This window comes from Molossus molossus, unplaced genomic scaffold (genome assembly GCF_014108415.1).
Source record: "Molossus molossus isolate mMolMol1 unplaced genomic scaffold, mMolMol1.p scaffold_m16_p_10, whole genome shotgun sequence".
Taxonomy (NCBI): Eukaryota; Metazoa; Chordata; class Mammalia; order Chiroptera; family Molossidae; genus Molossus; species Molossus molossus.
Genome location: NW_023425345.1, coordinates 1224352 through 1251115, shown reverse-complemented (window position 1 = coordinate 1251115; position 26764 = coordinate 1224352). Strand labels below are relative to the sequence as shown.

At 53.2% G+C, this 26764-nt stretch overlaps 1 protein-coding gene across 4 annotated transcripts in view; it reads right to left on the bottom strand.

Moving 5' to 3' along the window:
* The window catches only part of TTLL1 (tubulin tyrosine ligase like 1), a 30041-nt gene extending 23364 nt beyond the window's left edge, over positions 1–6677 (bottom strand). For 2 of the 4 annotated variants that reach the window (XR_004958405.1, XM_036253074.1), the window contains exons 1-2: positions 6601–6639; positions 1877–1953 (exon numbers count right to left, since the gene is read on the bottom strand). The gene's annotated coding sequence lies outside the window, so the exon portion shown is untranslated. Of the gene's footprint in view, positions 1–1876; positions 1954–2609; positions 2635–6600 lie in introns of those variants that run through there. The other 2 variants (XR_004958406.1, XR_004958407.1) reach the window with 2 other exon arrangements.
* Positions 6678–26764: the final 20087 nt, after the last annotated feature.

Here is a 26764-nt window from a genome sequence, read left to right as displayed (position 1 = left end):
CTGGCCGGTTTGGCTCAGCAGTTGGAGCGTCGGCCTGCAGTACAGAGAGACCTGGGTTTGGTTCCCACTAAGGGCGCGTACCTTGGTTACAGTTTGTCCCCGGCCCTGGTTGGTTGTGCGGGTGGCAGCCACTCGATGTGTCCCTTCACATTGATGTTTCTCTCTCTCTCTCTCTCTCTTCCTCTCTCTCCCTCTACCTGAACAAAAAATGGAAAAATGTCCTCGGGTGAGGATAAAAAAAAAAGATTCAATGAGTGAACACACATAATGCACTGAGAACAGGGCGGGCCTGACACAGGGAAAACACTCAAGAAATATTTGACATTAATATCATCACTGTCCTCACTTTATGGATGAGGAAGCTGAGGTTCAAAGGTTACGAGCCTGTGTAAAGTACCAGACCAGCCCTGGCTGGTTTGGCTCAGGAGTTAGAGCATTAGCCTATGGACCAAAGAATCACGAGTTCGATTCTGGCCAAGGGCACGTACCTCAGTTGCGGTTCAGTCCCTGGCCCTGGTTGGGGTCATGTGGGAGGCAACCAGTCGATGGGTGTCTCTTTTACATCGATGCTTCTCTCTCTCCTTCCCACTCTATCTGAATATAAATGGAAAAAAAATATCCTAGGGTGAGGATTAAAAAAAAAGAAAAAGAAAGAACCGCCCTGGCTGGTTTGGCTCAGCAGTTAGAGCGTCAGCCGTGGTCCAGAGAGACCCGGGTTCGGTTCCCGCTAAGAACATGTACCTCAGTTGCAGTTTGTCCCCAGCCCCAGATGGGGGTGTGGGTGGCAACCAGTCAATGTGTCTCTCTCACATCAATGTTTCTCTCTCTCTCCCTCCTGCTCTATCTGAAGAGCAAAAAATGTCCTCGGGTGAGGATTTAAAAAAAAAAAAGAACCAGATCAAAGGGAGTCATGGTGCCTTGATTCAAACCCAAGAGACCCTACTTTATTTATTTATAAATATGTTTTTATTGATTTCTTTGAGAGAGAAGAAGGGAGAGATAGAAACATCGATGTAAGAGAGAAACATCGATCGGCCACCTCCTGCACACTCCCCACTGGGGATGGAGCCCACAACCCGGGCATATTCCCTGACTGGGAATCGAACTGGGACCTCTTAGTCCATGGGATGATGCTCAATCCACTGAGCCACACCACTGGGCAAGAGACCCTACATTAAAGTGCTACCTGTTTCAACACAGCCCTTCCCTTCCCTCTGTGAACTTGACCTTCACCAGGTTGACAACACCCACAGGGTCAAAGTAAGGAATAAATGGAACCTCTCTGCAAACTACAAGGCACCATCTAACAACCATATAAGGTTATTAGCCGACGGGTCACGGTCCACGTGCAGGATCAGCGGTACCCGCACAGCAGTGACGGCGGCAGCATCACAGGGACTCCTCACTGCATGCTGTTCCCGGAGTCCCAGCACTGAGCAAAACCCACGCCTCGCACACCCATTCGCACAGGTGTCAGCACCACCACAGAAGAGAGTCTACCTCTGGATTCAATTTCAGCCAGCACAGCCCTGCAGTCCTGACGAATCCTGCTCCTGTCCTGCCCCCTGCAGTCCAACTGCAGAAGCCGGGTTTCAGGTGAGAATCACCCCCAGCCAGGCAGCACTCACACCACCACCACCCCAGCCACACAATTCCTTCGCTCACTTTATCAAATCTCCCTGGATGGCCTCCCCACATCCACTGACCCCCGGGGATGACGCAGAGGGAGAGCAACAACGGAAAATCACGAAGGCACGCGCTGTGACTTCACTGAGCAGGAGGTGGAGCCTCCGAGGAGGTGAGGCCCTCTTCCCGGCCCTGCTCCCTCTATCGTGACAAGCAGTCACCCAGGGAGAACATCTCAGGCTGGACCTACCATAGGTCCTTATGGAGCCAAACGTCCAGTTCTCTTCAGTTTCACCGACTCTTGCCTCGCTCGCCTTGTGTTCGTACCTAAAATAAAATGAACACGCAGGTGAAATGCACATGGTACAAGATCATCAGACACGCTGACAGTTGTGAACACAGCAGGACTGTGACTGAGCAGAGCACTCAGTGGAAAGCGTCTTCTGTTTAACAAGTGCACCAAGGACGCCTTTAGGTCCTTCTCTGGCCGCGATGAGTATTCCTGAATGCTACTCCTTACTGGCTCCCGCTGACCCTTCTGAGCCACCACCCCACCCCGACACGCACGCTGCTCCTTCTGGCCGGTCCATTCACCTGCGTGACTCTCCTACCCGCCAGCCTGTGCTGGTGCCCTTCTCTCCACTGCTCCTCATCTTAACTCCGGCCAGTCACATACACAAGGCACCCCCCCCAGGGGGCCGCCCTCAGCGCCTTCAGGGGACGAATATTCCGGCCCTGAAATCTGTATCCCTCCCCTGCCACCTCTGTGGGTACTCGGAACTTCCTACTTGCATTTTAGTTCTGTGTGCACTCCTCCTGTAAGGGCAGAAGGCGGGGACTCTCTCAGTCACCTGTTCCCCTCATCCCATCGAGTCTAGATTGAAGTGTGGCGCCTGCAGCAAAGCCCGCGGTCCCTTTGCCCGACCCTGCCACCTCCAGCACCTCGGCCACTGGCAGGGGAGCAGCGCCCCGTGACTACTCACTGCGAGGGAGCGAACTGTGGGCAGGTGCTCAGGGTCGGTCAGTCCTTTGAACCTGACTCTTCGCTTTCAGTGGTCACTTCCGGAGATGTGTTATGGGCTCAACTGTGCCACCCAAAACATACGCTGAAGCCCTAACCCTGGCACCTGTCAATGTGACCTTACTTGGAAGTAAGGTCTATGTGGTTAAGATGAGGTCATTCAGGTGGGCCCTAAGTAATGACAGGTGTGCCTATAAGGAACTGGGACCCAGACACACAGGTGGAGAACACCATGCACACACAGGAGCACAGGCACAGGAAGACGGGCATGTGAACACGGAGGCGGAGAGCAGAGTTAGGCTCCACAAGCCACCGATGCCCAGGCTACCAGAGGGCAGAAGGGGCAAGAACTCCCTCCTCCATACTCTTCAGAGAGCATAGCCCTGCCAACACCTTGAGCCTGCCGGGCTCTGGGCAGGTGCTGGAGATACCCACCCGCCTCCCAGGGTTAAGCACTAATTACACATCTGTATTATCGCTAGAAATAACAGCTCCCACTTATCAAGTGCTAGGAAGTGGGGGGCACTGGGTTGGGCAGCTTGTCCTTTTCTTCTCTTCTAGGTACCTCATTTATGGCTCCCATGATGCCCCAGAGCAGGCATTCTCTCCATTTATGGGGACGATGGAGGAAGGGGAGTTCGACAGTAAGAGGCAGAGGAGAGACTGCAACCTGCTGTCAACCCACCCTGCCTCCCTCCCACACTGGGTGTCAACTGTCCCATGTCAGACTTCGACCCCCCGCAGGCCAGGGGGTGCGTTGACTCTGTCCTCAGCACCCAGCCAGTGAGTTGGCTCAGAAATCTGCAGAACAAAGGAACCAGTGGGCCAATCCCATAGTACAGAAGCCAGGGCAAACGCCTTCCCAACCCTAAGACATACTAAGCACCCCCCCACCCCTTTTAAGTCCTCAACCAAGGATACTTTTCCATTTATCTTAAGATAGAGTGGGAGGGAGGGAGGGAGAGAAACATCGATATGAGAGAGACACATCGATTGCCTGCCTCCTGCAGGACCCCGACCAGGGCTGGAACCAAACTGCAACCGAAGTACATGCCCTTGACCAGAATCGAACCTGAGACTCTTCGGTCCTTGGGCCAATGCTCTAACTGCTGAGCCAGACTGGCCAGGGCATACTAAGCCCTTTACTTAGCATGTTGATTGCGTCTCTTGCCTCCTTTCCTGGGTCAGAACCGTTCAGGAGCACCACACCCCAGACGGCGTTTCGTGGCTGTCAGGGCTGAGGAGCTAGACAGAAGTATTCAGTGGGTGCTTTGACCACCCAGCCAGTCACTGTGGCCCTGAGGAGGCAGTGACTAGGAATTCAATCAAGCACCAAATCATATCAGTTCTACTCCAGAAGATTCCAGATCCTTCTGCGCCTCTCCCCAGCACCCCGGAGATCCTGGACAAGCACAGGATCTGGTCTCCTTAGTGCCGTCCGCACCCCCTGCACCCCTTTCTCCACCCAGCAGCAGACTGCTCTTTCTACACAAAGCAAATCAGGTCACTCTGCTCTTACAACGGCTTCCCACTGCACTCAGAATAAAGCTAGCGGTCTGGCCCTGGCCAGTTTGGCTCAGCGGTTAGAGCGTTGGCCTGAGGACCAAAGAGTCGCGGGTGCGATTCCAGTCAAGGGCATATACCTCAGTTGTGGTTCGGTTCCCAGCCCTGGTTGGGGTCATGCAGAATCCAACCAATCGATGCGTCTCTCTCACATCGATGTTTCTCTCCCTCCCTCCCACTCTAACTGAAGATAAATGAAAAAATATGCTCGAGTGAGGATTTAAAAAAACACACAAGAAAACCTAGCAATCTGTCCACGACCTAAAAGGCCACCCTGAGTGATCTGGGTCCCCATCACTTCTCGGGCCTTGTCTCCTGGCACCCTCCCCACCCATCACCACCCCTCGCCAGCCCTGAGCCTTCCTGCAGCTTCTCATACCCACCAAGCTGCATCCTGTCTTGGGCTTTGCTCTTCCAGAATGTCTGCCCTTCTCAAAGGTCAACTCCTCGGAGCGGCTTTCCAATCTCCACCTCAACCCTCCCTACCACGGCACTGTCCCTACTCTGCAGCACTCACATTGCAGGTGTTTGGGCTGGTGCCAACTCAAGGCAAAGTCCGTGAATCTGCGGCATGGGCATCACCTGGAACTTGTTGGAAGTGTGAATTCTTGACACCCCCCCCTGCCTATGATGCGCTGCTTCAGACTCCAAGAATGGGACGCAGCAACGTGTCTTAAGCTCTCAGGTGATTTACTTACACATGTTGGAGTTTAAAAGGCATGGGTCTAGTTCATGCATTCGGTCCTTGGGCATTACCTGTCTTCAACACAGACCTGTCATATCATAAGAGCAGGAATGCGGTTCCACTTTTATCTCCTGCTGAATCCCCAGTCCCCAGAACAGTGTCTAGTAAAAGCACACACTCAACCAACATTCAGTGAATTAACACAAATAAAGCTGTGAATTCCCAGCACACACCATCAGACAAGAGCCGCTCGGACCAAGCAGTGAATGGGCCCGACCTGGCCCTGCTGGGGAGGGAAACCTGAACACCATCACCCACAAAGTGCCACAGCTTTACCAGCGCATGAAGTGGGGGCTGAGAGCTTGGTTGGTTTCCGCTGAGTAAGGGACCACCGCAGGGAACATCCATGCCTACAACCCCACAGGACAGAACTTTGCCAAGAGGCCTTTCATATCCTGGAATTATGACTACTCTCAGGCAAAGCCGGAACAACCTTCCAGGAGAAACAGCGAGCAGGGCAGGCTTCATCTCGCTCCTCTGGTCCAGCCATCTAAAACCAGAGCTCTCTCTGCCCTCAACCCACTACCCCAGACCATCACCGGCGCTTTCATGAAGTCCCCACAAGGCCAGGAGTCTAGGGCATCTGGATTTGTCTCCAGCTAGCCTTCTTTGAAAAGGAAAGAGTGCCATCTTTATTTTTGTTTTAATTTTATTTTTAAAGTATTTTTATTGATTGTTAGAGAGGAAGGAAGGAGAGAGAGAAACATCGATGTGAGAGAGAAACATCAACTGCATGCCCACCAGAGCTCAAACCCGCAACCTGGGCATGTGCCCTGACCAGGAATCGAACTGGCAACCTCTTGGTGCATGGGAGGGCACCCAACTAACTGAGCCATCCACACCGGCCAGGGCCAAAAGTGCCATCTCTAACAATAATAAAGTAAGGTGAATGACTTCGCATCAGCACAGTGTATTCGTTGGTAGCTGCATGGCCACCCTGCACCTCCTCACCCTCATCGGTTGACAGCGCCACGCTCCACGCGACTGTGCACCCGTGCCTGGAACTGAGGGCAGGGCAGGGCCGATCTTTTGCACTGCCGCAGCCTAGCACTGAAACGTGCTCAACAGATGTTTCCGGAACAAAGAACCGCTTTGCGAACCCTGCACGGCTTATCCCGGCACGACACTTTTACTTCTAGAAGGGATCCCCTGTAATGCCCCAGCCACTCGACGAGGCGGACGGCCACCTCTGCCCACACCCACTCTAACTGATGGGGACACGGGGCAGGGAGATGCCTAGGTCCAGACCCAGAGAGAGGGGCGCAGCGCGGGGAACACACGTCTCCTGCCCGCCGCGCAGCCCTCTCGCCGCAGGTGCACCGCGCGCTGCAACATGCCAGCAGAAACCTTACGCTGGCAGCAGAAGCCCGGGAACGATAAAGTGCTGGGAAAACCCAGCATATGAAGAATGCAATGAATGAAAGGATCGGGCGGCACCAGGTAAGCCACAGGAACTCGGGGGAGGAAGAGGGGCACAGCGGTCAGCACCGTTCCTGGAGGGCGCGGGCCCGACTCGCAGCAGCTGCGCCTCTCGGCAGCTGCGGGGTAGCCCGGGCGCGCACGCTCCCTCGCGCATGCGCAGTCCTCCACCCAGCCAGCCACACCCTCGGCCCCGGGAGGCGGCAGCCCGGGCGCGGGGCCTCACCTGTGGGCGCGGGGCCTCACCTGTGGGCGCAGAGCGCGGAGCAGCGCCGAGGGGCACAGAGCAGGGCGGCCCCGCACCGCGCCCCGGCCCCGCCTCCAGCCTTCCCCGCGCTCGCCGGAGGACGCCGCCCGCTGCCCGGCGGACCGGCCCGCCGCGCCCTACTTCCGGGGCGGCGTCCTGGCAACCAAGACGCGACCCCCGGCGCTGCAACTGCTTCCGGGGTCAGACCGGCCCGGCCGTCTCCAGGCCCCCCAGGGCCGAGAGCGGGGTGTGCCTGTCGGTTAGCCCCCGGCCCGCGCAAGCTCAGGGCCCGCAGATGAGGTCGAGGAGGGTGGGCGCGGGGCTGAGGCTGACGGCCACAGGCGGAGCGGCGTGATGGTTGTGCACTGAGTCCGCCCTGTACCCCTGCTGCTCGGCTTCTCTGTGAAACTGGGACTGTGCTCCACCTCCTTGGACATGCTGCTTAATAACAGTCAGCGAATGGCCCACTCAGCCCTGGCCTGGCAGCCCAGTTGGTTATAAGGTCCATCCTAGAAGCAACCAGTGAATGCATAAATAAGTGGAACACAAATCAATGTCTCTCTCCCCCCCCTCTCTAAAATCAATTAAAAATATTAAAAAAAAAATTATTTTTTAATCCTCACCAGAGGATATTTTTCCATTTTTTGTACAGATAGAGTGGGAGGGAGAGAGAGAGAGAAACATCGACGTGAAAGGGACACATCGAGTGGCTGCCACCCGCACGACCAACCAGGGCCGGGGACAAACTGCAACCGAAGTACGTGCCCTTAGCGGGAACCGAACCCGGGTTTCTCCAGACCGCAGGCCGACGCTCTAACCGCTGAGCCAAACTGGCCAGGGCAATTAAAAATATTTAAAAAAAATACTAAGTACATAAATGGCCCACTCAAAGGTCAGCCCATTTGTGAAGTGTTCCCTTGAGTATGGGACAGGTCTAGTTCTTTATATATTATGTTTTTAAACCCTCACCAGAGGATATTTTTCTATTTATCTTCCGATAGAGTGGGAGGGAGGGAGAAAGAGAGAGAGAGAGTGAAACATCAATGTGAGAGGGACACATCGACAGGTTGCCTCCCACACGACCCTGACCAGGGCTGGGGAGGAACCACAACCGAGGTATGTGCCCTTGGCTGGAGTTGAACCTGCGACTCTGGTCTGCGGCCAACACTCTAACCACTGAGCCGAAACAGCCAGAGTTCAAACTATATACAGTATTTTTAAAACTCACTCTGTGCCCCGGCCAGTCTGGCTCAGCGGTTGGAGCGTCGGCCTGCGGACCGGGGAGTCCTGGGGTTCGGTTCTCGCTAAGGTCACGAACATCGGTTGCAGTTTGTCCTCCCCACCCACCGGTTGGGGTTGTGTGGGTGGGGCTACTCCATGTGTCTCACGTCAGTGTTTCTCTCTCTTCCTCCCTCTCTCTGTCCTGCTCTATCTGAAGAAAAATGCCAAAATGTCCTTCGATGAGGATAAAAATAAATAAATAAATAAATAAATAAATAAATAAATAAATAAATAAATCTCCCTCTGTTAGGAATAAGTAGCCCGATATAATGAGAAACAAAACTGAAGCCAGACCTGATTGAATCCTCACTGTGGCGTTTAAGCTGAAGCCCTGTGTCTTAGTCTGTTCAGGCCGCTATAACAACACACACCAGAGACAGAGTACTTTCTAAACTCCAGAAATTAATTTTTCACAGTTCTGGCACCAGAAGATTGGTGTCTGATGAGGGCCTGCCTGCTACCTGGTCATAAATGATTGTCTTGCTGGGTCCCCCATGCAGAAGGAGTGAGGGCGCTCCCTGGGGTCTCTCTTATTAGGGCACTAATCCTGTTTATGAGGGCTCCACCCTCATGACCTACCCACCATCCAAATGTCCCACTTCCTGATACCATCGCACTGGGGATTAGAATTTCACCACATGAATTTGAGGAGGCCTAAACCTGGTCATTGTACTGTGAGAGTAGTTCATAAAGAGAGAGTTTAGACATCCAACCAAAAATATTAAAGACCAACAACATTCGAGAAAGACACACAGTCCAGCCAGAGTGGCTCAGCGGTTGAGCGTTGACCCATGCACCAAGAGGTCACCAGTTTGGTTCCTGGTCAGGACACATGCCCAGGTTGTGGGCCAAATCCCCAGTGGGGGACATGCAGGAGGCAGCCAATGTGTCTTTCTCATATCAATGTTTCTCTCTCCCTTTCTCCCTCCCACTCTATCTGAAGATAAATAGAAAAATATCCTTGGGTGAGGATTTAAATAAATAAATAAACCTATAAAAAATCAATAAGAACATATTTTTTTAAAAAAGAAAGAAAGGCACACAAATCAGCAAAGGAAAACTGAGCGCCAAAGAAACTTCTAGATCAGAAGTCAGCAAATCACTGGCCACATCCAGCCTTCCACCTATTTTTTGTAACTCAAAGCTAAGACTGGTCTATACCAATGACCATTTGCAATCAATTGATGATAGCGAACACTAACTTTTAACCCCAATTAAGTGAAATTTATCCCACCTCCTCCTCAAAAACAGGTCCATTTTCTCATTAGTAGACCTGTATTACAAAAGAATTATACTCAATTTTTTTTAATCCTCACCCTAGGATATTTTTCCATTGATTTCTAGACAGAGTGGGAGGGAGGCCGGGAGAGAGAGAGAGAGAGAAAGAAACATCGATTGGTTGCCTCCCACACCACCCTGACCGGGACCGGGGATGGAACCCAAAACCAAGGTGCGTGCCCTTGTCCAGTAATCGAACCCAAGAGTCTTCAGTCCACCCTTGGGCGAATGCTCTAACCACTGAGATAAAGCGGCCAGAGCCAGTTATACTCAATTATTATTATATTTTTTATTTCATCTGAAAAGTTATAAAATTTTGTGGAATGTGTAAGTGGCAGAGCCTGGATTTGAACCAAGAAAACCTGCCCATTCACACCGCTGCCTCCCTGGAAAGTATGTAGCGAGTTGCCTTCTGGAAAGATTGCATTTTCTGGGTGATGTTCTGAGCTGTACTTACAGGGAGTCCTGAAACCTCCCACAAGCCTCTCCAAGACTATTTTCGTTCATCGTTTACCTTTTAGCACCATCTAGTGGAACCAGCACTAATCTGGAGTCTGACTGGCCGAAGTCACACCCCACAGCTACCGCTGTGCCTCCATGGCTCTCAGCCTGTGTTCCCTGCCCCTCTGCCCCCAGAGAGGGGTGCTGTCCTCACGTGGCCCTTCTCCACCCCCACTAGAGTGCGTCCCTTCACCAAACTTGTCCTGCCCAAAGTTGGTGACAAAGCCTGTCCAAGGGTCTTTATTATTATTATTATTATTATTATTATTATTTTAATCCTCACCCGAGGACATTTTTCCATTTTTTGTTCAGGTAGAGTGGGAGGGAGAGAGAGGAACAGAGAGAGAGAGAGAAACATCGATGTGAAAGGAACACATCGAGTGGCTGCCACCCACACAACCGACCAGGGCCGGGGACAAACTGCAACCGAGGTCCGCGCCCCCAGCGGGAACCGAACCTGGGTCTCTCAGGACCGCAGGCCGACGCTCTAACCGCTGAACCAAACCAGCCAGGGCCCAAGGGTCTTTTTTACTAAGAACTACCAGTTTCACGTTGGCTGATGGCCAGAACCAGCTACATAATTTAAGGGGCCCCATGCAAAACAAAAATGCAGATACCCTTGTTAAAAAATTATTAAGAGCTCTGGCCGGTTTGGCTCAGCGGTTAGAGCATTGGCCTGCGGTCCAGAGAGACCCAGGTTCGGTTCCCGCTAAGGGCAGGCACCTCGGTTGCAGTTTGTCCCCGGCCCTGGTTGGGTTGTGTGGGTGGCAGCCACTCGATGTGTCCCTTTCACGCCTCTCTTTCTCTCCCTCTCTCTCCCTTCCACTCTATCTGAACAAAAAATGGAAAAATGTCCTTGGGGTGAGGATAAAAAAATATATATTATTAAGAATTTTAACTTAGCTCCAGCAGCATTACACGCGTTGCAGGGCCGGTCTGAGCACGAGGCACCTGTGCCGCTGCCCAGGTTGCAGCTCCGTGAAGCGGGCCCTGCCGTGTGCAGGACGCTGCCCTGAGAACCTGGCCAGAACGCCACTCGCTGGGCCCTCGCAGGAACCTGCCCAGGGAGTGGTGTTAGCCCACACTTTAAATGTATTTTGTTTATTTATTGTTTAAAGAGAGAGGAAGGGAAAGAAAGACAGAAACATCTATGTGAGAAACATCAACTGGCGGCCTCCTGCACACCCCCTACTGGGGATCGAGCCCACAACCCTGGGCAAGTGCCCTGACTGAGAATCTAACTGGGACCTTTCAGTTCACTGAGCCACACCAGCCGGGTTTTTCCACTGATTTTTAGATAGAGTGAGAGGGAGGAAGGGAGAGAAAGAGAAAGATCAATGTGAGAGAGACACATCAATTATTCGCCTCCTGTATGACCCCAACCAGGACCAGGATCAAACCTGCAACCCAGGTATGTGCCCTTGACTGGAAATTGAACCCGCGACCCTTTGATCCCAGGGCCGAAGATCTAACCGCTGAGCCAAACTTGGCCAGGGCTATATCCACTTTTTTTTTTTTTTTAATCCTCACCCGTGGACATTTTTCCATATTTTGTTCAGATAGAGTGGGAGGGAGAGAGAGAGAGAGAAACATCGACGTGAAAGGGACAAATCAAGTGGCTGCCACCCACACAACCCAACCAGGGCCGGGGACAAACTGCAACCGAGGTGCCTGCCCTTAGCGGGAACCGAACCTGGGTCTCTCTGGACCGCAGGCCGACGCTCTAACCACTGAGCCAAACCGGCCAGGGCTATAGCCACTTTTTTTTTCTTTATCCTCACCCGAGGACATTTTTCCATCTTTGTTCAGGTAGAGTGGGAGGGAGAGAGAGGAACAGAGAGAGAGAGAGAAACATCGATGTGAAAGGGACACATCGAGTGGCTGCCACTGCACGACCCAACCAGGGCCGGGGACAAACTGCAACCAAGGTACTATAACCTGGGTGTCTCTGGACCGCAGGCCAACGCTCTAACCGCTGAGCCAAACCGGCCAGGGCTATATCCACTTTTTAAACAAGTAAATAACTTGCCTGAGGCCATGCATCCTATTAATATCATTAATTGACTGTGACCTGCTGAATGCCCTACCCGAGTCATGCTGCCACCGAGAGGCCTGGTAGCTATAATCAAGGTGCCAGCCAAAAGCACACTCAAGGACATTGATGGACCCCAGCCTGTTGCTCCCTGAGGCTATCATGAACCCCAAGTGGCATTCCATGCTACAATGGGAACCCAGCACCTGGCCCGCCCCGCAGTGTGTAGGGACCGTGTGCCCCACCCAGGCGCTGCCCCACCTCCACCTCGGAGCCTCCAGCAGCCTCAGGGCTGCCCTCAGGCCCTGGCTTCCCAGGGTCTCTAGCACCCACCCCACCCCCATCCTCATCTCATACACGAGGGAACCAGGGTTCAGACTGAGCATCCACTGAGGGTCAGGGAGAGGCTGGACACTAGGACCCAGCTCTGGCTTTGCCAAGCCTGTTTCTGTCCAGGCAGGTGGGGAGTGGGGGGCACAGCTGAGACCCAGAGGGCAAGCTGCCTGGCCTGGGGCCAAAGGAGAGGAGAGAGACCTTGTGGGCTTGGAAACGGGTGAAAACAGAGCCCTGGGGAGAAAACTGAAAATTGAAAGCTGGCCCCGGGGGGAAAGAGCCCTCTCAGGAATAGTCTTTCCTTGATACCATGGTTGCCCAAGAGTAAAGAAAGCCCCTTGGTGGGCGGTTCTCAGCCTGTGGGTTGCGACCCCTTTGGGGTTCAAACGACCCTTTCACAGGGGTCACCTAAGACATTACAGTAGCAAAAGTACAGTTATGAAGTAGCAACGAAAATAATGTCATGGTTGGGGGTTCGCCACAGCATGAGGAACTGTATGAAAGGGTCGCGGCATCGGGAAGGTTGAGAACCACTGGTTCAGAGGGTAGTGACCAGCAGTATAAGCAAACAGTAATTCACTCAACAAATAATCACCGAGCGCCCATCCCATGCTGGGCCCCAGCGGGAACACACATTCCTGAGTCCATCTGTACTGCGTCCTGTGTAACAGAACACAGGCCCATGGGCCAGCCATCGCTGCCCCCAGGCCTGCTACGGGCCTCCTTCATCCCACTCCTTTTTGTCTACAAGTTTCTGTCACAACCTCTTTCTTCCTTATTTTCCTTCGAAATCGGTTGTGTCTTCGGGCCGGACCCCTGAGGACGGTCCCCCTCCGCCGAGCTGCTCCCAGGGGCGTTTCCATCCACCTCCCACAGGACGAGTCCTCCTCACCTTCAATATGGTGCAGCAGAAGGAGCACTGGATTGGGAGCCCCACAGGCCTGGGTTCGAATCTCCACCCTGCTGCTGGCTGTGTGACCCTGGGCAGACAACGCAAGCCCTGAACACCTTGGTCTCCCAGCTCATGTCCCTCATCCCAGGCCTGGAGGGGCCTAGAATGCCATGTGTCCTGGCCAGGAGCCTGGGCTGCGGGGAGGCCCTCCCCTCCAGGCCCCAAGCCAGGGCAGGCACGAGCAGCTGAATGGGGAATACGAGCAGGGGCTTGGGGACACCTGGGGTGGCGCTAAGGCAGAGTGGAGATAATTCACCAAGGCTGAGAGGCTGAGAGGCAGGCCTACAACTTCCGTGCGACCGTAAAAGAATCTTTCCAGGCCCAGAGCTGGTGGGAGGCAAGGGCCGCTCCCCACCTGTTGTTCCTAGAAGGACCAGCCGGCTGTGTGGGCTGCTTCCGTGGGGGCCCAGCTTTCCATCCTGTCCCCTCTGCTTCCCTTCTCCCCATCTCTGCGCCCACAGGAACCCCACCCTTTTGCCCTCATGCTGGGCTCCCTCCCTCCCCCACCTGCTGTCCCCAAGCCCTGGGGGCTCCCAGGTGTTCAGACCCTCCACCAGTAAAGCGGAGGAGGTACCTTGTTCAGTGGGCGGTGGCGGAAGGACAATGGCAAGAGGATGAATTTCTAGCCGGAGAGCCGCCCACGAACTGTGACTTTGAAACCTCCTGGTGCCCAGTTCCTCCTCTTGCAAAGGGGGTTCATAACAGAACCAGCTTCGAGGGGGTGGGGAGGCTCAGTGAGGTGACACAGGGGACAGTGCAGCAGGGAGCCGGGCACAGAGGCAGTTTCCATTAGTAGTAGTAGTATCGTTGTTATTATTATACATTATTCATGAAAGAGAAGCACTGATGAGAACCACAGCCGTGTGTGTGTGAGCGTGTGTGTGTGTGTGTGTGTGTGCGCGCGTGTGTGATGAGTGGTTGGAAAGGGAGGGACTAGAGTCCAATTTTCTCTATCAGACAGATCTCAGATCCCTGGGGGAAATCTGCCCTCGCCCCCTCCCCCTGCTAGAGGCCCCCAGCACAGACCCAGAAGACTGCAGGGGAGACGGGGCTAGTCTTCCCAGAGCCAGGGTCCTGCAGGCCCCCCCAGTGCCCAGTGGGGCTCAGGAATGGAGCTCTTGAGCCAACTGCATACCCTTCGCCCCAGCGTCTGCCCGCTGCCCGCTGCAGGACCGGGCGAGCGTCAGGTGCCTGTGGGGATTTGAGCCCAGGTCTGGGGGGCTCCAGGTTGGATGTTCTTTCTTCTGTATCAGCTGGAGGCAACTGGGCTGTGGATGGGCAGGGGGGTGGGGGCAGAGGTCCGGGTGAGGGTGGTGTGGGGGTGCTGTGGACAGTGAATAGAGGCTCAGGAAGCCCATATTATGGGCCTGGCCAGTCACCTTTCTCCTCCCCTCCCCTCCCGTCCCTTCCTGGGTCTGCTCATCTCTGTGCCCCAGAGGCCTGTCCCTGGAAGGTGACCAGTAAGGACTGGAAAGGACGGAACAAAGACTCCTCCCAGGCCTGGGGCTCCTCTGTCTCTCTCTTTCGAAGGTCTGAATCCCTGGGCCCTCCAGGTTCTTCTTCTTTTGTTTTAATCCTCACGCGAGGACACTTTTCTACTTATCTTCAGATAGAGTGGAAAGGGGAGAGAGAGAGAGAGAGAGAGAAACATCATCGATATGAGAGGGACACATCAATTGGTTGCCTCCCACACGACCTGGACCAGGACTGAACCGCAACTGAGGTACATGCCCTTGACCAGAATCAAACCCGCGACTCATTGGTCCACAGGCCGACACTTTAACCACTAAGCCAAACCAGCCAAGGCTGTTTGGGTTTTTTTTTTTTTTTTAATTTTTTCTTTATTGATTTGAGAGAGAGAGGAAGGGAGAGGGAGAGAGAGAAACATCGATGAGAGAGAACATCAACTGGCCGCCTCCTGCACGCCCCTCCCTGGGGAATGGGCCCACAACCTGGGCATGTGCCCTGATTGGGAATCGAACCGGCGACCTCTTGGTGTGTGGGTCGACACTCAACCACTGAGCCACATTGGCCAGGCTGTTTGGGTTTTGTGTTTTTTTTAAGAAATGAGTTCCCATGAGAAATAAAAATCCCCAAATGCTGTGGTGTACCAGGCCCTCTTCATTCTTCAAGGCAGGAAGAGGGGCGTTGGGGCGAAGGTGATTAGCAGCCATGAGACAAGAGGCCTGTGGGCCTAATGAGAAGCTTCCCTGCACCACCTCACCTGCCTGGCCTCAGTTTCCTCCTCTGTAAAGTGAGAACCCGTGAGGCTGTTGTGGGATGAAAGGGATGGTGAGGGGAACACTCACCCACCCGAGAAGCAGCATCTATGGAGGGGCCCCCTGGTGGCGTGCCAGGGAGTGAGATGGCACGCAGACCCAGCCCTGTCGGGGCTTATGGACCAGGTCTTCCCGGGGTGTCCCCACCCCCAGAGCAGAAGTGTGGACAGCAGCGGCTGCTGACACCACGTGCGGGCTGCCTGAGGCGCTCGGACCCTGTCATTGTTTAGAACAAATCTGCTATCACACTGATAAACTCAGCTGTCAGAAGGGATGTTATTTCTGGATGAAAGGAGGTTCTGCAGGACTGGGGCTCCTTCCTGCCCGCACCCACATGGGCCTGGTCCCTCTCACGATAACCTGGGGCCTCGCGCCTGCTCAGGAGGGGACAGCTGTGGCCGTCACTGCAGAATGTTCACGGCCTGCTGCCCGGGGCTCCACAATGCTTTGGGGGCAGATACCACCTCCCCTCTGACCCGGATTCCTGCAATTGTCTGATGGACTGGAGGCCTGTTCTCTGTCCCCCTGACAGGCTGCAGGAGATTAGGTTATTTTGGTCACACAGGCCATTTGGTTTTTTGGCCCGAGCGTGTGTCTATTAAATTGTTGTGGCACTGACTTGAGTGGCCAGGCTGGTTAAGCCTCCGTAATCTGCTCTGCAACGCGCTGGTCCTGTTTTCAATTGTGATACGACCCTTGTCACCAGCAAAACTGGCCTCTCGCGTTCCACCTGGGCTCCGCGTGCCAAGTGCCCCTGGCAGCCGTAAATCTGGGTCTTAATTAAAATCCTCCCTCTTGTCTGTTTCAGGTCTGATTTGCTGTGCTTTGTTTAATTTTAGTTTGTAGTATCTCGTTGAGTTTTAATTTGCAAAAAATGCCCAAATCGTAAGCATTCAGCTCAGTGCACGTTGACCTATTTACAGGCCCCTGTGACGACCACCCACATCACCCCAGAAAGCTCCCTCATGGCCCTGCCCAGCCAGGGCGCACCCCCGCCTCGAGAGGTAGCTACCAGTCTCACCTCTATCACCAGAGATTAGTTGTGCTGTTCTTGAACCTCATATAAACGTCTGGCTTCTTTCACTGAACATAACGTCTATAAAAGTTATTGTTTATGACCAGAAACAGAATACATGTCCGTTGCGAAATTGCACATAATTTACAAGAGAAAGAAAAGACCACTTAAGATCCACACCTGTTAATCACTCTTGACCTTCTAGGGTGTTCCTTACAGACCTTTCAAGGCAGGTGAAAAATATTTTTCCACTTGAACCAACTCCGATTGTACCTATTATTCTATCATCTTTTCCTCACTGAACGTGGCACAGGCACACGCATCTCCCTGTGTCCACACAGGTGCGTCTTCCTCTGCGTAGCGTGACAGTGCTCATTCCCTGCCGATGGAGTGAGGTCTTTTCTCATATTTGATTTTTTGTTTATCCGTCTCTCTGGGTCCCTAGACAGTAGGCTTTATAGGAGCATAAATCTTGACTGTCCGCTACTGTCTCCCCAGCACATAAGGGGTGTGTGAGTCAGTGGATAGATAAGTTGCAATGGACACCCTTCTGTGCAAACCACTTTGGTTCCATTTGCAAGAAAAGTCCTAAAACTGGGATTGTTGGCCCCAGAGAAATGCCCATTCTTAATTTTTTTCGTTAGAAATTGCCAAACTATCTTCCAGAAAGACTCATTTATTCACGTGTTCATTCCGCCAATGGATACTGAACACATGCTCAGTGCCGGGCACTGCTCCAGGGGCTGGGGACCCTGGGGAAAGAGGTCCGTGTCCTCGCGGAGCCCCTGCGCACGCCCTTGTGGCTGGAAGGGCCAAGGCCACTGCCCGGCCTGGCACTGGTACCATGAGCTCTTGTGCCCTTCCTTTGGCTGAGAAGGGACAGCTCATCAATGTTTTCAGTTACATTTCTGTAATTATCCTCGAAGGAAAATATCGTTTTATTCATTGTCTAGCCTTTGTATTGTATTACTTTCTTCAGCACATTTTTTGTTTATTGATTTTTAGAGAGAGAGGGATCTGTTTTTCCACTTCTTTATACATTCATTGGTTGATTCTGGCACATGCCCTGACCGGAGATTGAACCCGAAACCTTGGTGTATCCGGACGGTACTCTAACCCACGGAGCTACACAGCCAGGGCCAACATGTCTTTTTTTTTAAATCCTCACCTGAGGACACTTTTCCAATTATCTTCAGACAGAATGGGAGAGCGACACATTGACTGGTCGCCTCCCACACGACCCTGACTAGGGCCAGGGTCCGAACTGCAACCAAGGTACATGCCCTTGACCAGAATCGAACCTGTGACTTTTTGGTCCGTGGGCCGACGCTCTAACCGCTGAGCCAAACCAGCCAGGGCATGTCTTTTTTTTTAATGTTGACCCTATGTCAGGCATTGTTCTAGGCTCTGCAGGGTACAGCAGGAAAAAAGGGGGTGGGGGATAGACAAAGATCCCTGCCCTGGTGGAGCTTGTATGCCACATGGGGGAGCAGACACTAAACAAAGTTAAGAAGTAAACTATTGTGTGTATGAGAGGTAATAACAGGGGAAGAAAATAAAGAACCCAGGGGCCAAGTACTGCACAGTTAAATGGGATTGTCAGGGAAGGCCTCCCTGAGAAGGTGATATTTGAGCCAAGGCTTAGGGAGATGAGAAAAAACTTGCAGATATCTGATGGAAGAACAATCAGGCAGAGGAAACAGCAGGTGCAAAGGCCCTGAGGCAGCCATGGACCTGTATTTGAGGAATAGCAGGGAGGCCAGTGTGCCAGAATGGAATGAGCAATGAGGATAGTTATAGAAAATGAGGACAGAAAGGTAAAAATGAGGCTAGATTATGTATGACCTTCAGGACTTTGGCTTTTATTTATCTGTTATTTTTTAAAATGTTGTTGTTGTTTTTTTGCCCTGGCCGGTTTGGCTCAGCGGTTAGAGTGTTGGCCTGCGGTCTGGAGAGACCTGGATTTGGTTCCCGCTAAGGGCATGTACCTCGGTTGCAGTTTGTCCCTGGCCTTGGTTGGGTCGTGAGGGTGGAAGCCACTCGATGTGTCCCTTTCACATTGATGTTTCTCTCTCTCTCTCTTTCCCTCCCACTCTATCTGAACAAAATATCAAAAAAATGTCCTTGGGTGAGGATAAAAAAATAAATAAAAAATGTTTTTTTTTCTTTATTGATTTTAGAGAGAGAGGAAGGGAGAGGGAGAGAGAGATGGAAACATCAATGAGAGAGAACATCGACTGGCCGCCTCCTGCATGCCCCCCACGGGGGATTGGCCCACAACCTGGGCATGTGTTCTGAACAGGAATCGACCTGGCAACCTCTTGGTGCATGGGTCAACGTTCAACCACTGAGCCACACCAGCCGAGCTTATTTATTACTTTTAATTTGTATTTTTATTGATTTTAGAGAGAGAGAAACATTGATTTGTTGTTCCACTTATTTATCCATTCACCAGTTGTTTCTTTGTATGTACCTTGACCAGGAATCAAACCTGCAACCTTGGCAACATTCTAACCAACTGAGCTACCCCGCTAGGGCAGGACTTTGGCCTTTACTCTGTGTAAGATAGAGAGCCCTGGGGGGATGTAAACAACGGAGGAATCCATCAGAGTTTTATTTTAAATATTACTCTGGCCCTGCTGGCGTGGCTCAGTGGATTGAGCATCGTCCCATGGACTGAGAGGTGACGGTTCGACTCTGGGCCAGGGCACATGCCTGGGTTGTGGTTCGATCCCCAGTAGGGGGCGTGCAGGAGGCAGCCGATCCATGTTTCTCTCCCATATCCATGTTTCTATCTCTCTCTCTAGAAAAAAAAAAATCAATAAAAACATATTTTAAAAAAAACAACAAAAAAAATTAAAATCAGTCTGGCTGCTATGCTGAGCCTAGCGGGGCAGGACTAGAAGCCTAGAGGCCAGCGAGGAGACTTACGACGACGCAGGTGAGAAACGAGCCAGAAGCGGTCGAATTCCAGATGCATTTTACAGATGGTGCCACAGGGTTTGCTGAAGAATGAGGTATGGTGCACATTAGTTTTCCATCACTGCATAACAAATTACAGCCAAGTCTAGTGACTTAAAACAACAGTAAACAGTCCGGCCAGTGTTGTTCAGTGGTGAGCGTTGACCCCTGCACCAAGAGGTTGCCGGTTCAATTCCTGGTCAGGGCACATGCCCAGGTTGTGGGCCCGATCCCCAGTGGGGGGCATGCAGGAGGCAGCCAGTCGATGTTCACTCTCATCGATGTTTCTCTCTCTCTCTCTCCCTCTCACTTCCTCTCTCTCTGAAAATCAGTAAGGAAAAAAAAAATGAAAAAGCAAACAAAAAAAATAATTAAAAAAACAACCATAGTAAACATGTATTATCTGTCACAGTTGAAATGAGTCAGGAATTGAGGAGCAGAGTAGCTGGGTGGTTTTGGCTCAGGGTCTCCATGAGGCTGCTGGGGTCCCCTGAAGGCTTGACTGGGGCTGGAGGACCCTTCCCGCCTTCACATGTGCCAGCTGCTCCCCCCACAGGGTCCCTCCGCTGGGCTGTTTGAGTGTCCTCAGGACTGGCGGTCAGCTGCCCCCAGACCGAGTGAGTGATCCCAGAGGACGAGAACCGGGTCAGAACCATCCTTTCAGCGTCTGGCTTTGGAGATGTCAGAGCAGCCTTTTCTGCCACAACCTGTTCATGAGAAACGAGTTCCCGAACCTCAGGCCCTCGTGAGCGGGTCGGCCTGCACCTGACCGGCAGCACTTCTAGGCCGAGCTGGCCTGGTCGGCTCTCAGAACCCGGTGCCCGCACCACACCCAGGTTCCGCTCGCTCAGCCCGGACGACCACGTGGTCCGAGGGGGACCAAGCCCCGAGTTTCTCGTGAGTGCCCCCAGCCCAGAGCTCCCCAGATGAGAGTGTGAATGTGCCCACGCTCTCCGGGTCGAACCTCCCCTCCCCGTGCTCCTCACAGAAGGGGAAGCTGAGCCCCCACCAAGCTATCTGAAATGTCCTTCAAGGGGAGAAGGGTCTGGGTGCTGGAGACAGGAGGGGTGGACGGAGGGAGGAAACTACCTACGCGTTTATTTGCTCAGCAGATGCCGAGGGCACACCTGCTATGTGGGGAGCAAACAAGCCGGTCTCAGTGCGGGGCGGGAGTCAGACACACAAGTGAGGAGGTCAGTAGGTGCTTCAGGGGCGAGGGGAGAGGGACCCAATGGCCCCCAACTCCTGAGTGACCTCGGACAGAAATGACGATCATACTGTCTGCCATCCTGACCACGACCGCTTGAGTTGGGTGCTGCCCTCCCCGTTCCCCAGCAAGGGAGAGAAACTGAGGCCTCGATGCATTAAGCCGTGCTGGGAAGGGAAGCCCCCGCCCTCACCCCCAGCATCGACGCCTCTCCACCCCGCAGCTCAGCTGGCCTCTTCGAGCTCAGTCTCCTGGACTGTGACATAGGAATGTGATAGTGTTCCCAGAGGCTTCCCAACAGCTCAGCCTCCAGAGGGCCCCGATTGCTGTAGTAGGGCCAGATGTGCTGCAGTAGGGCCAGATGTGCAGAGCGCAAAGGGAAGAAGGTGCTGCTGGCCCGAGCGAGGGGAGGGGGCAGCCTGGGCACTTCTGCCAGTTGCACGGAGGCTGGGATGCCCCGTTCAGGAGCCCTGGGCACTCTCAGAGATTCTGGGAATCATCGCCTCCCCAATATCCCTCCACATGGCTCCCTCGTACCCACAGGACAACAGGGCCAAACCCTTTCTGATCCCATAGAAAGCCCAGGTGCCCTCAAATACCTCCTCCTCCAGGAAGCCGTTCCTGATATGTTTTGGCCTCTGTAGAAGCTGGTTCTTTGTTTTCCCTCTCCTGGAGACCCGACATGTTCTGTCTGAGACCCGGTATGTCCTCTCGTCCTGGTTTTGTCTCACTTGGAGCTAGGCATTTGCCATTGTCTCTGGCTCAGCTCTGGTCTGGGCAAGACCAAACATGGTTTTCTTCCTCTTCTTAAAATAAGCCTTGGTGGGCCTGGCCGGTGTGGTTCAGTGGTTGAGCCTTGACCCATGCACCAAGAGGTCACCAGTTCGATTCCAGGTCAGGGCACACATCCAGGTTGTGGGCCCGATCCCTAATGGGGGACATGCAGGAGGAGGCCAATCGATGTTTCTATCTCTCTCTCCCTCTCCCTTTCTCTCTCTCTAAAATCAATAAAGAAAAAAATTAAAATAAAAAAAACCCTGGCCCGTTTGGCTCAGCAGTTAGAGCATTGGCCCGCGGACCAAGGAGTCGCGGGTTTGATTCTGGTCAAGGGCATGTACTTGGTTGCGGTTTGTCCCTGCCCTGGTTGGGGTCCTGCGGGAGGTGACCAGTCGATGCGTCTCTCTCACATCGATGTTTCCCTCTCTCTCCCTCTCATCCTCTTTCTCCCTCCCTCTCTGTCTGAACAAAAATGGAAAAGTATCCCCGGGTGAGGATTAAAAAAAAGTTTTTTTGTTTATCAAGTTAAAACACATCTATTCAGAAAATTTGGAAAACACAAACAAACAAAAGGAGAAAAACTAACACACGTATCACGTTTATGCTCAGAGATGACCACTATTCCTATTTTGTATTTCCTTCCAAGCTTTTTAGACATGGATTTTAAAACTTAATTTAATTTAATTTTTATTTTTCTTTATCGATGTTAGAGAGAGAGGGGAAGGGAGAGGAAGAGAAACACTGATAAGAGAGAACATTGATTGGCCGCCTCCTGCATGCCCCCCACTGGGGATTTGGCCCACAACCTGGGCATGTGCCCTGACCGGGAATCGAACCGGCAACCTCTTGGTACCTGGGTCGATGTTCAACCACTGAGCCACACCGGACGGGTTAGACATGGATTTTTAAAAAACATGTGACATGGTATTGAGACAGGCCAGTAAGCCAGGACAAGCGGCATAGGGAAACTGAGATAATTAAATAGTTTGCAGCCATCTAGTAAATCCCACCTTCCCGAAACCAGGGACACTTAAGAGTAAATGGTTTGCACTTCTCCCCAACCAGAGGGTAAGTAGTTTCAATCACCCTACTCAGGGAGACAGATAACAGAAATCTAATAGTGCCATTTGCCAACCACACCCAAGGACAGATGATGTGGAGAATAAATCTATTTTGGGATATCAGCATAAAGTGGATGGATATTCTATTGAAATCCTCCCCTAAATGCCATCTTAAAACCCCTCAAAAGGAAGATCGAGGATGGGCTGTCCCTCTCAGGAGCACACCAGCACCTCCCCCACCCCTTCTTGCCCCATCTCCTAAGCCCTAAGGGACCCCAGAGACTTGCCAAGAGGGCAGCTGCCCTTCATCTCAGGCAAACCCCCTGGACCTGTCCCCAAGGCCCCCCTTTTCTCTGACTTCTCAGTGAGCCAAAGCAGCCCCCCCCCAGGTCTCTCCTGTGGCTTCTTTTTATATATTTCTTAATAATAATTTTTTTTTGTTAGTCCTCACCCGAGGATATTTTTCCATTTATTTTTAGCTAGAGTGGAAGGGAGGGAGGGAGGGAGGCAGAGAGACATACATCGATTTGTTGCCTCCCACAGAGCCTGCAACCCAGGTACATGCCCTTGACTAGGAATCGAACCCGAGACTTGGGGCCAGGTTCTAACCATTGCGCGAACTCTCCTGTTGCCTCTTAGTGAGTGAAAGCAGCCCCACCTGGCTCTCTCCTGCTGCTTCTATGCTAAGCCTTCCTTGCTTCACTGTCCCCAGCTTTATTTATTTTTTAAATGTATTTTTCTTTATTGATTTTTAGAGAAAGAGGAAGGGAGAGGAAGAGAGAAACATCGATGAGAGAGAACATCGACTGGCCGCCTCCTGCATGCCCCCCACTGGGGATTGGGCCCACCACCTGGGCATGTGCCCTGACCAGGAATCGAACCGGCGACCTCTTAGAGCATGGGTCAACGCTCCACCACTGAGCCACACCGGCTGGGCACCCCCAGCTTTTTTTATTTTATCCTCACCCAGGGATATTTTTCCATTTATCTTGAGACAGAGTGGGAGGGAGGGAAGGAGGAAGAGAGAGAGAGAAACATCGATGTGAGAGAGACATAACCGGGGCTGGGGACAAACAGCAACCAAGGTATGTGCCCTTGGCCGGAAATGAACCCACCACTCCTTGGTCCACGGGCCGACCCTCTCAGCACTGAGCCAAACCAGCCAGGGCTGTCCCCAGCTTTCATAAATGTCCTCTAAAATTCACCTGGGCTCGTGCTGTGAAGTTTTTCCTGCACCAAGTCAAGAACTCACACGCCACCGCTGGGCCCTAGGCAGACCCGCTCAGGGACAGGTCCCCTTTCCTATAACAGTACCGGACACATTGATTTGTGAAGTGTGTTATTTTATTTACTAGATGACACATCCCTAAGATACAGTTTCTTTTGTGAAAGTGTTAAACGCCTCACCACCTCCTGCGTGCCAGGCACGGGGCTGAGACTCCGGCCTCGCATCGGTCCAGCAGCCCTGGGAGGTGGGGCGTCCCCCGAGGATGGGGCGAGGCAAAGACAAGCTCCAAACCCAGGGCTGAGTGAGCCCGCCCTCTGCCGGGCTGCAGGTTTCCCCTCCAGAAAAGGCTGATGCCCCATCACAATCTTGCTTCACTTTAGGGGTTCACATACTTCCCTGAAGCCCAGCCACAGACCCCAAGTCAGATGGGCCAGAGAGACCTGGGTTCAAGCCCCACCGTCCAGTTGCTTGGCTGTGTGGCCTTGGACCTGTTAGGACCCCTTTCTGAGGTCCAGTTGCCTCACCTGTGTAGCGGGGAGACCTTCCCTGCAGGGGGCCAGCAGGGGCACGAGGAGTCACCAGTGACGCGAGGCTCTCGATGGCCTCACCTGGGAAGGTGCCCCCACGAGCCGCCCACCGGGCGGTCAGAGGTGCTGCCGTGGAGATGGCTGTCGGGCTGCTCTAGAGCCTGGCAAGCTCAGACCCACTCTGGAGAGACAGCAAAGCCCTTGGATGGGTCCTTCCGGGTCTTACAAGGCCTGTCTCAAAGCTGGAGGACTTTCCAGAGAAGGTGTCCCAAAGGCTGAGGACAAAAGTCTGCGATGGCAAGTGGGAAAACAGGGCCATTGAAAGCCTGAGCTGCTGCCTGGTCCCCTGGGGGGCCCTGGATGCTGAGGCCAGCCCTTGGCACACAGTGGCCAGCTCTCCAGCCTGCTGCTCCCCTCCTTGCCCTCGGGGGACGGGGGCTGTTCACCCCAGAAAGCCCAGCTCCTCCCTTCCCTCGAGTCTGCAGGCGGTCATATCCTCAGGAGGCTCCCCTTGACCACCTGGCTAACAGCCTCTTCCTTCCCCAACTGTCCCCTCACTGCCTGGCTTTACTCTCCCTGGAGTGCTGGCAGTGTGCCAGGCTGCCCAGCACCCTGGCTCCATTGTCTCCCTCACTTTGATACAAGCCCCCTACTAGAATGTGCCATCTCTAGGTCCCCATCATCTACCCACCTGCCTGGCATATTATAGGTGCCAATCAATATTTGTTATATGAGTGATAAAAATAATCATATCAAGGACAAAACTCAACCCTACATTGGTGTCATGGAGGCCGCTGGGGATGGAGGTCCCCAGGGAAGAAAGGGGCTGTCCCATGGGGTCAAGGCCTCCTCTTAGAGGGCAGGATCCACACAGCCCGATGGCCCGGGACAGGCCAGCAACTCCCAGTGGAGAAAGGGGAACTCCAGCAGGGCGTCGGGGGCCTGCTGCGGAGGGGCGGAAAGGGTAGGAGGTGTAGGGAGACCTGGGCTTGAGTCTGCCACAGGCTGGGTGAGCGCCGGCAAGTGGCCTCCTTTCTCAGAGCCTCAGTTTCCTCATCTGTAAAATGGGGCTACAACTTCTCTGTTGCCTGTGCCCAGAGCCCTGTGGGTGCTCCGGTGTCTGTCACACAGGATGGCCATCCCCGTGCAGCAGGTGTGAGGATTACAGGGGATCCTAGAAAGTGTTTAGTCCTGAGACAGGGGGACTTGAACAGATGGTGGTGGCTGCCATATTACTGCTATTGCTGTTATCATTGGCCATCTACCCCAAGGCTTATTGTGGACTGATAAGAAACCAGGGTCTTCTACAAGCCCAGTTCTTATTCAAAAGGTGTTTTCCTCCTCCTGTCCATTTGATCAGCACGTGTTATCTTGTTATCTTGAGGCCTTGCAAGGCAAATATTCTCACCCACCCCTACCTTGGGCCTTCCTGTGCCTCATCTGTCCCAAGCTGTCCTTCGTCCATCAGTTTTGCTAGTGTTTACTGAACACCTACTGTGTGCCGGCACTGTGCCTTCAGCCTCCGACGGCTCTGGAAGCTTCTCCCACCCTGGGGTCTTCTTGGCCCAGGAGATCCTGTGTCATTGCCTCCTCCATCTGTTTTTTCATCTGCAGAGTGAATTTGGAGACAGCCCCCTATTTTTAGCTTCTCACTCCTGCCTGGAAGACACCCTGTGGCTACTAGGGAAGGTCAGTGCTGTCCTGGCTTTGTGAGGCTGGGAGATAGTGGGATTTGGGGGAGACCCTCAAAGAAAGGATTAGAAAATCATAGGAGGCCAGAAGAGCCCCCAGGAAGGGAGGGGACTTGGAGCTTAAATTTTCAGAGTTTAGTAAACATTTAGGATTATCTCCTCTGACTCTCCCTCTCCCAGTTTGGGATGGGCATGGGTCGGGGTGGGAGGTGGGAGGGGATGTCGCGGCGGTCATCCCATTTCTCAGATGAGGACACAGAGGGAAAAGTGGGTAACACTGTCACCGCTCCAGAGGTGGGAAAGGGTGGAGGGACCCAACTGGTAGCAAGTGACAGAACTAGGAGCAGGGGAACCCCCTGGGGCCCTGCTGCTCCCCTGTCCTCAGAAGCTGCAGGACTGAGGTAAACAAGCCTTGTTGTTGTGTTCCTGGGACAAGGTTACTTTGTAACTTAACCGCCCTCCACCTCCAACACAGACCTACCCACCCCTCCAGAGCCCGCCCCTCCCAAACCTGCCCCAGGGCCTCCCGCCCCACCTGGAACCTTCTGATTTCTTCTCCCCCTCCAGGGCCTTTAGGGGTGGTCTCTGCCCCCCACTTTCCCCTGGGCCCAGGATCCCCAGAGTAGGCCTGGTAGACCACACTGTGGGAGGCAGGAAAATGGGGGTGCTGTGAGTGGTGCCACAGGAAGGGTAGGGGGCAGCAGGGAGAGAGGGGAATGGGGCGGGGGCAGGTGGGAAAGGAGGTTGTTTCATGGGTATGGGGTTTCTTTTACCAGATGGAAAGTTATGGAGATGGATGGTGGTGATGGTTGCACATTTTGGATGTATTTATTAATGCCACTGAACATCAAGATGGGCCCTGGCTAGTTTAGGTCAGTGGTTAGAGCGTCAGCCTGCAGACCGGAGGCTCAGGTTCAGTTCCCAGTCAAGGGCACATACCTCAGTTGCAGGTTCGATCTCCGATGTTTCTCTCTCTCTCCCTCCTTCCCTTCCACAATGGAAAAATATCCTTGGGTGAGG